The sequence below is a fragment of the Nestor notabilis genome, unplaced genomic scaffold, assembly GCF_000696875.1.
Source record: "Nestor notabilis isolate BGI_N333 unplaced genomic scaffold, ASM69687v1 scaffold4209, whole genome shotgun sequence".
NCBI lineage: Eukaryota > Metazoa > Chordata > Aves > Psittaciformes > Psittacidae > Nestor > Nestor notabilis.
In genome coordinates this window covers 436336-449770 of record NW_009943161.1, presented here as the reverse complement: position 1 = coordinate 449770, position 13435 = coordinate 436336, and positions in this window count along the sequence as shown.

Here is a 13435-nt window from a genome sequence, read left to right as displayed (position 1 = left end):
GCGGTTCAGAGAATGATATTTTACAGGAGCCAGGCAGTCATTAGAGTATGCCCTCAAAAGAGTAACACTCCAGTCTAGGGAGATGTAGGGTCACCTTCAGCAGAAATGCGGTCCTGCAAAACGAAGTATAAATCAATAAACATGGGCAAGGTCTTGGAAACAAAAGTGAAAAGTAGCACAAACATAACCCAGTGTGATCTCTGCGGGACCCAGAGGAGTGTTGGAGATTTCAGAAGACTGGTGAGGTCACTTGGAAAGCAACAGCAGAGTTTGGAGACTCCAAAACCGGGTCTTGGCATTGGCTGTCTTCTGAATTGTTTGCTTTTCCAGGACCCTGCAATAGAGAAGTTGGGATGGTGCAGGCTGTGTAAATGGTCTGGGAACCCCAGAGATTTGTTTCAGTGCTTTCATCTTTTAGTGTCAGTATATACTTCCCAGCTCCTTTACTTCACCCCTTCCAATCTGGCTATGTGAACAAGTTTCTGCCAAGTGAATAGGACAGTGGATTTTCAATGTAAGTGTGTCAAGGTACTGACTGTGTGCATCCTATTAGCCCTGATGAACGTAAAGTAGCTTGTTCCCACCTACTCTGGTAAAGTCATCAAAAATGAAAGCTTGACATAAGCTTCTGTGCAGGAACCGAGATCAGATGAGTGTGGGATAGGAGGTTGCTGAGAGGTCACTTTGAGAATCCTGTTGATATTATTCAGCATAACAGGGCTAAGAATTCAGAGAACACCTTGAAAATAGCCCACCTCAGGGCAGCCTGGAGGCAGCGAGTTTTGCACTCAGTGAAGTGCTAGGAAGATTGTTTCCAGATGGAAATTAGTGAACCTATTTTTGTTTTGCCTCCCATCTGATCCTTCAGGAAACATTGTCCAGAGTATGGATTACTTAATGCAGCTCTTCACTTCCCCATGGCAAACAAATACATTCACCCTCACTTCATGCTAAAAAAACCCCATTCCTCTAAAGTGTCCCTGGAGCTAGTATCCCTTTTCTAAACTCCCACATTGCTCCTAGGATTTAGAAGCTGCAGCCTTTAAATCAAGTTGTGGCATTTATTTTTCCTCCCTTGACTTGGGTTAGCTGACAGGCAAGCCTATACCCAGATAGCTAGTGGCAAAATAAGTTAATAATAAATAAATAATGGATTTATATATCCTAATAGCAAGATGTGGAGGTTGCAGCTGGCTTCCAGAATAAACAAAGGTGGGGGCAGAGGGAGAAAGCCAGTCCATTAAAGCATCGCATTAATACAAGCCTATATTCATTCACTCTTATAGGGAGGGAGTTGGCAGAGGTGCTCAGTATGTCTCCAATGAGTTCAAAAGCATGGAGGTTTTGCAGACAGCTCAGATCTTGCTTGTTTGCAATAAGCTGCATTTCTGCTTCTACAATCATTTGCGAGAGACAGAAAGTCTACCTGTAACCACCCTCTGCTCTCATCTGGGGAAGTGTTCTGACTGGAAACACATATTTGGAGGGAAGAATGAATTTGGGTGGAACCAAAGAGAAGGTGAAAATCCACTTTCTCTGTTCCTTCTTCTACCTTTGACTTTTCTTATGTCTTCTACTTTATACCTGAAGCAAAGACTCAGTACTTGAGAAGGGTCTTGCAGACTGCAAGATCTGCAATCATTCATTTTCCTTCCCAAAGTTATCTGAGCTCTTTTGCTGTTCAATACACAACTGCTTCTGTGTGTTAGTATTTCCAGAAACCATGTCACTAGAGACACTGAGCACTGTCCTGGTTGGCTCAATGGGAACTGGACTGCAGTCTGAAGGATGGAGCTCGTGACTTAATAGGCTTTTTCATTGCAGAGCTTCAATGGTGCTACAATTACTTAGGTTTTTCTTCTTCAGAGGTCTCCAGGAGAAGAGTCTGCTGGGCTAAGAGAAGCTTTCACTCATTCTCACCCCATCTCTTCACATTCCTTCTTCCCAGCAGGACAATTTCCATGTCCCTGGCTTGAACCTTCCTTGTTGGTAAAAGACCCCCTTAGTGGTAGAATTGTTAATTAGAACAGCAGTGGGGTTCACTGAATTTGGGATTAAATGGTATCCAACCATTGGAAAACACTGCATGCTGTGGCAAAGCAGTTCTGAAAATGAAGCAAGGCCCAGTTTTTGTCTCTTCTGCTGACTTTGATTCTGGTTCGGCATAAATGAAGCAGTCCTTGTCCATCATGCTTTGCATTTAATTCCCTCTTCAGGTTTATATGCCATGCACATGTGATACAATATTGGCTTTTTAGACCTTTTCTCACTCTTTCTGTCACCACCCTATTTCTCTTTATCGTCGTACATGTTTATGTTCTAGTCTGGCCTGACACTTTCAGTAGCTTAGTGGTAACCCCAGTCTAACCCTTCCCTTTAGAGAGAGGATATAGAGGCATCAAGCGAAGGGAAAAACTGAGGCTAACAAAAGAAACAGTGACTTATTTTGCTGGCTCTTGAGCTTAATCATGATGGCTTAATCTTGGAGATGTAGTAGGAGAGAAAGTAGTTGGGTTAAAGTTTTGAAGATGAAGAGCCATGGCATGAAGACCCAGCTGAGCTGTGGACTTAATCTCCAAAACCTTAGACAAAAATATTTCCTTCGATTAAAATCAGGTTTTGTTTGAATAGAAGTGAGATTCCTTTTTCTGGTTCCTTTTGCAAAGCAGTGTGTGCCATGAAAGCATCTGCAAACAGCTGAGAAATCAGCAGAAGGTATGGATGCTGGTGGTGTCTAAATACTTCTGGAGGAGATGCCAGTTGGCAAAGTGGCTACCCCTTTATTGTGAGTGCTAACTGCTTTGGGAACATCACAAGCAGTTTGTCACCGTTATGAAGATGAGACCAAAAGCACCTGTAGTGGAGGGGTGAGAAATAGGAAAGAATAAGAGGAGAAAATATCAGAAACACAAGAAATTAAAGGTGGAAAAAATGACTTTGAGTTTGGTTTGAATGTGGTTCAGTGCATCACTGACGCTCAGGCCCTGAGCTTAGTGGTTGTTAAGCACTAAGAACTGAGGAATTAAGATTAACAAAAGTGCCTGTACCTTTTTTTACCACTCTTTTGTTGTCTAGAAAAGGTTTTCCTTTTCCTCAGGTCAGTCTTAGAACCACATATTTATGTGGGTCTATCTGGGATGCTCCTTTTCCAGCTTTCATTAGCCCTTTATTCCTTTTGTTGGCAGCTCATCTGAGCACAGTCTGGAAATGAGAGAATGTTGCCATCTCCATGATTAATGGTTTCCTCCATTGAATTGCAATTACATGTTTTAATCAGTTCATTATTCCACCTAGTTTTTTGGGTCTTGACAGTTTTTCTGTGGAAACTAATTGAATTGGCTTCACCTCAAGGCTTTCCTGCAAAAAGATCTTGTCTTGCCTTTGGGGATTGTGGAGCTAATTGGCCAACTCAGATTTAATTTCTTCATTTTCCAATCTGGAAAAAAAATCCCAAAAGGTGGGGATATGCTCATTTCCTAGTCCTTGCCAGCCAAAAGTTCCCATTTTCTACTTCACTTTCCAAACTCTATTTCCTTTACAGTGAAATATAGGTGCACTGCTAAAAGTTTAACTTCAGGTAACAGCTGGGGACTCATTGTTTTAGTCAAAATTGTTAATATACTATTCTGTTCCTCAGAGAGAGGTTATTCCTCAGGGACTTCAACTGTTTCTTCCTGGACTACTTTCCCACTTCAGCTGGTCTAATGGATTCTGTTTATAAGGAGAGGTCCTGTGACCAAGCAAAACCCTTGTCTGCAGCTTCTGTTATAAGTCATCCTTCAGTTTTCTTTTTCTGTGTGCCATATTTCTTTACTTCAGAGATGAGCAAGTAGTAAGTTCCCCAGAGATGTGTACTCTCAGAAAAGAGTTCAAATTAGTGGCTACTTAATACGCTGTACAGCTGCCAAAAAGCTCACAACTGGACCCCATCATGCAACACACAGATGTGATCCAAAAGAGATTTCGGCATCAAATGGAGTCAGACTGAGTTGTTAACACAGTATGTGATGTGTAATCAGTAGCTGCAGCAGCCCTCCCAGGTAGAGCCAACCTGCTAAGCTTTCAGTCAGATGGAACCGCCGCCATTCACTTTTCTATCCCCTTCCTTATTTTACAGTAGGTGTTTGGGTCACATGAAACAGGTTTTCCGAAGCATGCTCTGAATGTCCATTCCTTTCACTCTATTTGCTTAGGAGACTGTATTCTTAGGTTCTATCTTATTCACATTGTGAACTTCAACTGGAAAAGGTGGGCTACAGAACAGCCATGGTAGAAGCCAAAAAAGATAGAAGAGGAAAGAGCAGCTCCCAGAGATGACAACCACATACCAAGTGAGATTTTCAGTGCCCTGAACCTTGTGCATTTGGACTTAAGAAAAGACTTTATTTGTCATTAATCTATGGTTTTACTTGAGGGGTGTGTATATGTTAAAGTTCAGTATCCAAGCTGGAAGCTGGAGACAATCCTTTCTCATTCCTATAGGCAGCGCTGATTCCTCTCTACCAGGACTTTCAGATTTCCTCTTTGTTTGAGAGAGATAATGATCCAGTTCTTGGCTGCGATGTTTTGGAATGGGGTGAAGTCAGATCATGGAAAGCTAAACATGTTTTCCTACCAGTTAGGTTTCGAGATGGATACTTTTAATGCAGGAAATGTATTAGGGAACCAGAGTCTGTTACCTTAGGATTTTTCTTTTTTTAAAACATTTTTTCTTTAATGAATCAAAATGTTTCTGAATCTGCTTTTTCACCACAGCAGGACTCACCAGCCAATATAAGTATCAGAGAAGAGGGCACAGTGGCATTCTATGTTCCATTTTCCATCAGTGTTTGCTGTAATTAGAAGACTTTCTGCCTTGATGGGAAAGCCACAGGCTACGAGGCTAACGCAGAAATGAGGCAGAACCATACTATTCACCTCAGATTCAGGTTCCTTTTATTAAATAAGTTTCCATTTCACAGTGGGAGTTTAAGGCTTTAGTCAGAAGTGAAAGGCTGTAACATGCTGGAAAGCTGATTAAAAATACATGCTACATATTAACAGAGCGCAAATGGAATAATTTTATTCTTAATTCTTTCAGTTATTAAGGTACATCAAAGGCACATAGTTTTTAAATTATGAAAGAACATCCCATCCCTTTAGGCAAGGTGATTAGTGATATTAGTATCAATAATATCAATTAGTATTAGATCCTTTTGGTGCATTAACAGGGAGTAATGTCGATCTGGCTACTCACAGAGAAGTGTCTAGAAGGGAGCTTATCAAAGTGACTCTCTTCCCCTTACCCTAAAACCCTTTGCCTTGTTTACCTCATTAATAACAATGCAGGATCCTAAAAGGGTGCTTCCAAGATATGTTGTGGAATCACAGACATCAGCAAGATTGAGGGATATTTACATGCTCTGATCTCATGTGGGAAGAGGGAGGGGATATAAAACTGGAGAGCCATAGGAGAGCAGCAGAGTCTGGGAAGTGCAGCATGGCTGGTTATTTCAACCGCACTTCAACACGCTTTGCAAGTGAAGAGAGTTTTGTGAGCTTAAAAGAAACAAAGAGTAGCAGTTCCTATAATGTGCAAAAATAAAGATCTGTTGTTTAAAAAGCACACAACTGTATCTACCACCTCCTGATGCTTTTGACAGGAATCGCAGAAGGAGCAGATTGGATCAGCAAAACTTCACTCAGCCCTGACAGTTTGATTGCACTGCTGTGGAGGATATGACAGATGTTGGAACAGCACGAGCAACTTAAACAAAATGCATCAAGCACAAAGCTGGGGCTCAGCTTTTCCTCCACTTACAATGATTTGCAGTCTCTGAGGGGTCAGAATGTAGGGGTGACGGTTTTACATGTACAGGGATGAAAGGGGGGAAAAGGGAAGATTGAGACAAGTAGGAAGAAATTGCCTCCAAATGATGAAGTGCCCAGCAGTATCAGGCAAATGTATGGAACTGGAAACATGCTTTTCATGGAATTATTTTGTTTGCCTTTCGTGGAATTATTCAGAAATGAATCATAGCTGGGGCAAGGGAGGCTTTGGAGATTCATCGAGCCAGCAGAGAAGAGATAAACAAGCTTTACAGCACGTGCACATGTGACAATAAACAGCAAATATTCAAAGGAGACAAGGGGCAGATGTTTGGCAGCTCATTCCTTCCTCAGATATTTACCTACCTGTGGCATTGTTTTCAGATTTTCTGAGCACTCCTTGCTCTGTCTGATTTTACAAACTGTACTCAGCATTTCTGAGAAGTGAGACAAATAGGAAGTATTCAAGTCACGTACCAGAAGATCTGATACACACAGTAGACATGTACACGGCTGATGCTTAGGCAACAGCATTTCAGAACCAGTGCCTAGTATGACACTGCCAGATGATGAATTTAGCCTATATATTCAGTGAGTTCTTGCAAGCCACACCAGGCTGCTTTCCACATCAGAAGTGAGCTATTGATTTGCCTCCTGTGCTTCATGGAAATCTCTTCTACTCTCTGTTGTGTGTATGTATGTGAGGTCAGCAGTCATATTTCATGCTCACCATTTGTTGTTTACCGTTACAGAAGTGTTTATTTTAATGTGGGTAAAACATAATCAGAAGCTCCCACAGCAAAGTAGGTGGTAGCACTAGATAGATACAAGGAGTAGGTGAGCTGTGGATGTTTTATCTTCTTCCACAGTACTGTGAATGCATCACCATCTTTACCCAACACACTTCTTCATATTTAGGTTTCAGGCATGGGCACAGAATGACCAAGTAGGGCAAGAAGGTCTTTGCCAACAATCTGGCTAGACTTATATAAGGAGAGCTTTAAACCAGATTTAGCTTTGGAAGAGGCTGGAATTTGTGCAGTGGAGAAGAGCCAGAGTATTAGGAGCCAATGGGGCTGCTGCATTCTTAATTTAAAAAAAACCCCACTGTTTTCCCAAACTTTTTACACCCACACATTCCAATGGGCTTTCTTTTCTACCAGTAGTGAAGATCCCCTAATCCACTGGCTTTTCCTTTCTCACATCCCTCCTGTAGATATATTTCCAGTAGATGCCTCAAAGACGGGAATTAAACTGAAGAATAGGATTTTTATGTTGTAAGCTCCTGCAATGTTTTTCTTTCTCTTTACTTTCAAGTGCATCTCAAGCAGGTGGCAGCTTTCTGGTTTCATTTGTTCACAAAATGAACTCAAAAATCCAGCCCATGCCTTCCACATGAACTATGTTGATCCCAGGTCCTCTCCTCAAGGACTGCTCAACCAAATTGTCTCCTTATATCTAGATGGGACAACAAATGTCCTGCAAGACTGAGCCAGAAAACCACACATTATGTTTCTTAGCAAGACCATCATTTGCTAATAGGCTGAGATTTTCAGCATAACACTGTATTGCCACTTCCATGGCAAGCTTTCTGGGAGTAGGATTGCTCTCACTTTCCATCATGTGTAATTCAAATCACATTCATTGTCTTTCCAGAGAAAAGCAAGCAAAACACAGTTGTTTTGTGAGCAAAACACAATTATTTATGCTTATCTTTTGTATGCTCTAAACCTGCACTAGTTTGATGACTTATATTCAAAATTCAGGACACAGGATATTCAGACAGTTCTGGTGTTGAACTTTGTAGGAATATGTGTATTTAATAGTTTAGGCTCATCTCTTTCTGCATCGACCATTTTAATATCCTTCACTTTACTTTGCTCAAACGTCCCAATGGGGTGTCCCTTCTCAGCAGCATGATGCTTTGGAAAATGTAGCCCTTTGTATGTGAAATTTGTCTGTCTGAACAGCTTTGTCTGTAGTTCATGAAGACATAAAGGGCCTGTTAAAAGATTATTAACCAATTAACTTTATTTACCTATGATTACAGTGTATCTATTATCTCCCTCTATTGATTTGATGGGTAGCCACCATTAGATGCCTAATTCTAAGTGGCTAAACTACCTGAGAGTAATTCCACTGCACTAAATCACTAAACCATTCCAGTGGTTTAGTACTTCATTTTGTGCATGTCTCTTGGGATGGGAAGCCACAGTAGTTACAAATTGAAAGACAAGAACTGGAGATAGCAATAGCCAAATTAAATAAGAGCACTTTGCTAAATTTTCATGACCTTAATTCCCCTTGGGAATCTGGAGTCCAGGGAGAGGACAGGAATTTGAGGCTTCTTTTTTCCCTTCTTCCAAAAGATTTTGTCCATCCCTAGAAATCTCATGTAAGTTAGAAATATTACAAGTTTTCTGCTTTGATTGCTTCCTTGGCTAGGTAGGACTGGAGTAACAAGCAGCATAACAAGTACATGACAACATATGGGAACAGCAGTACACAAATATACTCATTGCAAGAGAATCCAAATCACAATCTTGGACATTCATTGACTTGGCTAGGTTTGGCAAGTAGAACAAGGATTTATGAAAATAAGGTTGTGCCTTTCAGTGCTTTTCAGCTGACTTTAAGCTGAAAGAAACCTGAGGATCAGAGCAATGAGACATGCAAGGCTATAGTCTCTGAATTCCCTGCAGGCCTTATTATGTGTATAAGGAGACAGACAGCAAGTATTTCAGAGCTGAGGAAGCTATTGCACTTGATTTTAAGGTAATTAAAGTGTGTGAGTGACAGCAGAGATGACATGTGATGCATCAGACACCTTCTCTCCATTTTGCCTCCTGCTTGGCAAACTCATCTGCATGCTGAATGAAGGATAATGTCTCAAAGCCTTCTGCCTCTACCCTCATAGGCTTTCTGTTCTGCTTTCCTCGTTCTTCCTCACAGCTCTCCTCTGCTCTGGGATTTCAGAGAGAATATCTAGCATTTGCTATTAACTAGTTCCTTATTCCACCTGTGCCTAAGCCAAAACCAAAACATTTATTCCTACCAATAGTTCTTGGTCATGCTCTAGGGTGTAAAAATTAGCAGTGTAGTGGGCCATTGAGAAGAAAATAGACCCTGTACTTCAATATTATTGTTAGCTGCTGTGTAGCACTCCAGTGCAAACAAATGCAGACGGAAAGGCATGTTGTATTCATTGGTATTTTTAATCTGCTCATTTTGATTCCAGTAAGTCAACCACAGCCAATGTGAGAGTGAGGATTCATTGTGAATATTCAGTTATTGAAGTGAATGAGTCTGTCGTCATGCACACAGTACTTCCAGTGCATGGCCTGGATCTGATGACTGATGAATATGTGACATGCACAGGAAGGTCTTCTCTTGCACTAACACAAGTAGTTCCATGCATGCTGCAAGACATTGAGTCCCAAGTGTTTGGAAGACTGTTGTCTAAGCCTCATTTCTGAAAGATCTGTCTTGGTTGTCTTCTAAGGGGTTGTAGACCATCCATGATTGCAAATAGGTGTATTTACATTAAAATAGAAAGACAGGAAATACACACAGAGCTGATAATTGTTCACATTATTCCATCTGCCTAATAGCAGAACAAAATTACTGCCAGAATTGAGTTCACTGCAAGTGAAAACAAAAAGCCTGAGGCATTCAGAGCCATTAAAGAGAAGGGAAGGTTTAGGATTTGACCTGTGATGGTCTTTTGCCTCCTTTGACTGCACCTCTAAGTTGAACTGAATCAAAATGAAAGCAACCATGGATTGAATGGTATGTCAGGTTGCCAAAGGGAGGGAGGACAGCAGCTCACATGCCTTAAAATCGCAGCGTTTCTTTCACCAGTTCCTGATTAAAATGGTTGTGAGCCACAGAACTCTGTGTGGGAACTGTGGGTGATGAAAACCTTTGGGGTTTTCACCCTGTGAATGGTTACAGCCTTTGGGGGGGGGGGGTTCACCCCTTTGATTTAGAAAGTGAGAATTCAAATTGTGGCAAGGATATCATTTAGATCAGCTTGCTTATGAGAGAACAATGTCACTGAGCCAACCAATAAGTAAACAGTGATTCTGGAATCTGCAGGGAAAGACATGTCCAATCCTTCCTCTGATAAACGTCACTCCAGTAGTATTGTTTTTGTCTTCTATTTCTGGAAGTACAACTGAGGTTTGTAGGTTAAAGAAAGATACGGAAGGAAATTGAGAGTCACAGAGTTGGGATTTGTATTCTTTGACATGACCAGATCAGGCTGACTACTGTGATATCAGAAAATCAAGCACAAGATGCCTTTTCTGTTCTTTTTCACTAATACCTGCCATAAGGACCTTCCTGAGACCAGTTATTCAGAGAAATGTCTGAAGGAGGATAAGGAGCAAGGGAGTGAATACAGAGTATAGCACAACAGTCATAATGAAATTGCCAGTAACCACATAGATTTGTTTAACTACTTTTGGATAATAACAGTGTTCGAGGCCAGGTTGGACAGAGCCTTGGGCGACATGGTCTAGGGTGAAGCGTCCCTGTCCATGGCAGGAGGGTTGGAATTAGATGATCTTAAGGTCCTTTCCTACCCAAACCATTCTATGATTCTATGAATAGAGGGGTTTTTATTATTATATTACACTGTGCCTATATGCACTTCTGGGCACCCCACATGTGTACATGTGGATTCTCCCCTTTGCTGTGTATCTTTCAAAGCAACACTTCTAGGATGCTGCCAGCATGACCAACATTCAGCCTTCTCCTCCAGCAGATGCTCTTATCTTCCCATCAGTGATTTCCCACCATAAGGGCTTCATGGCTTACTTCCCTTGAGTAACAGAAATGTAGCAAGCGTCTTGTCTTGGGTATTTAACAGGGGGCTCAATACTTGTGGTGAAAGGAGGGTGCTCATATGAAGCTGTAATGACTAGCTGTCAGGGAGATGCATGGTGTACTTTCAGCAACTGAACACAAACAGATGAGGGTGACGGTGGTATTTCTCCAGTCCCTTAATTAGAGCTATTTGATAGCAGAGGCACAAATGGAGATTTTTCATCATCTCTGGTGAGGATGGAGGTGGGATGGGGAAGCTGGTTTGGTCTCCTTAGCCTCCGGCATCCTTTGCACTGTGATACATGTTCATCTCCTCAGTTTTATTACTCTCTCTTTAGCTCTTTATTTCTTCTTTTGTTTCTCTCTGCAATCCTTTCCCTTCCTTACCTCCTTCAGATTCCTAACAGGAACTAGCTTCCATTTTACATAACTGGAACCTCCAGTTTTTCCACAAGAGACTTCTCTAACTCAGTTGTTCAGAACTGCAGTACACTTTAAAGATCACCTGTAGGGTTGTTATGTACAGGTAGCTCAGTGCTGCAAATAAAGGAAACTGAGACACAGTTAACAGTTGGTGAATACTCCTAACAAGCTGAGAAGAGAGCTCAAAACTTGTACTCCCAGCACTGGACTCTCACCTGTACATAAGTGAGCTCCCTCACTCCTTGTCATGTACAACAACGCACAAGCACAAATGTGATGCAGCACAAAGAGATCTAGGGGCTTAGAGAATATACTTGTATAAAAGGTTCTCTATATAAGACAAGGAGGATAGTTTTATTTCTAGTCTGAATGTGAAGAAACTTCAAAAGGGGGAAATACGTACCTTTTCAAGTTCCTGGGAGAGGAAAAGAGAGACCCACTTCCCTTCATTTCTATCTCTGCCCCTCACAACCTGTTCTTCAGATCTAATTTATCACAGGATCAGCTGTATCTCCCTTTCCCCACACAGCCTGGATACAGACGCTTCTTCTAGGTGATTGCACTGGGGGACCATAAGGGGAGTCTCAGACCTTGCCCCTCACAATATCTCCTCTGGGAAGTCCAAGGAAATGCAAAGTCCCTTGTGATAAATTCAGAGGTTTTGGCAGGTAGACAGCAACAACAGGAGGTGGAAACAGACAGCTGTGCAGGGGAGGAAATGGCGATATAAATACATGTTTAATTGCAGTTTAATTACAATTACTTAGTAGGCAAAGTTTATTTAAATGCAGTGTAATTAGAGTGAGACCTTGATTTAATCACTGTCTTACCAGATACAGTTACTACTATTTTCCTTCGCTTCCTCCTCCTCCACCACCTCTTGCATTCCCTCTCCTGAACTTGCCTAAGGAAATTAAAAGCCAAGGCTTGAAGTAAGCAGAAGGTATCCATCTTGGAAAGTTTTCAGTTTCCTGCAAATTCAATTGCCAGGTGGCTACCAGCCCAGAATTTTCTCTCTGGAAATTGTGAAACCCCCTCTCTGTCCTGGCAAGCCGTTATTCTTCCTTAGCAGCTAATGATAATGGATCCTCATTAGCTGTGAATGACTTATCATGAATATAATTCATCATTGATGGCAGACCTCATAACCCATCTGCTCACAATGAGTAAATTATATAGCCCAGTCAGACGAGATGGATTGTTCTTTCTGATCTACCTTTGGAGTGTGTCCACATCCTGTTCCAATCAGTGCATACTTTGTCTTCGCTCCATGATCTAGGTGAACATGAGGAGAGGCATTTGGGCAAAACCTCTTGTGCAGCTGACCCCGGATATCATCATTCACTATTTTCCCTCTTCCACTGCTGCTTCTTCCTATGCTCCTTGCAATGAATCTGGACATGGCAGTTGCTTACTTTATGAGAAAAGTATTAACATCAGACATCTCCTCTGGATCTATTGATATGTTCATGGCTTGCTCCTGCAAGAAAACTTTCTCCATTCTAATTATCATAGCACTCAGCTCTTTCATGGATGCTACATGTTTAAAACACTATTAAGCAGTCCCAACCAGAATTCTTTTGCCTTCTCACCTGAGGGCTGCATTTCCTCCTCTCACCTTCTTCCCTAATGGTTAGTTATCACGTGGCTGATAACCACTACTGAGAATACAGTTATTCCCACCCTTCACCAAGAAGAAACTAAGGCACAGACTAGTAGTCATAGCTGGTAGTTGACATAGACATGGCAGACTAAGAGGGAGGGGGAATGTGCACAGCAATTTGCCAAAACTACATGGCAAAACAGTGGTCAGGCTGGGATAAAAGTCTCTAAAAGAGCAGGGATTCAAATATTCCATTTCGGTCTGCTACTTGAGTCTCTCTTCTTATCACCTGTACTTTGCTTTGAATGGAAACAAACTTGAGTATTTCTACTTGCCTCTGTGAAATACACAGCACGTACTATGTACTGATATTATCCGCAAGATTTGCTAGAGAAATCTTACAACCCTCTGGAAAGACAGATAGGATAATTCTGGGATGTACCAGAGGAGTGGTGCTCAGTCCATCACAGTGCCAGCCCTTAACAGGTAATTTGTATTTCTACCACCACCTCAGCTGACAGTTACCTCTGCAGCCCAAATATTTATGCTTCCATGGAGGGATCTCTTGTCCCTGCTTTTGGACAATTCTGGAGAAGGTCTTTTGCTCTTTACTCTCCATGTAACATCTGGTCCCCTCTGAAGTCCATAAGCTCTTAGCAAGTTGCTTACTTCAGTGAAAATAGCATTTGCTCCTTCCACATCAACACCAGTTAATTCATGTTGCCTTACTCTGCATCTGTCTCAGCCTTTTTTCCAGCAGCAATAAAAAAG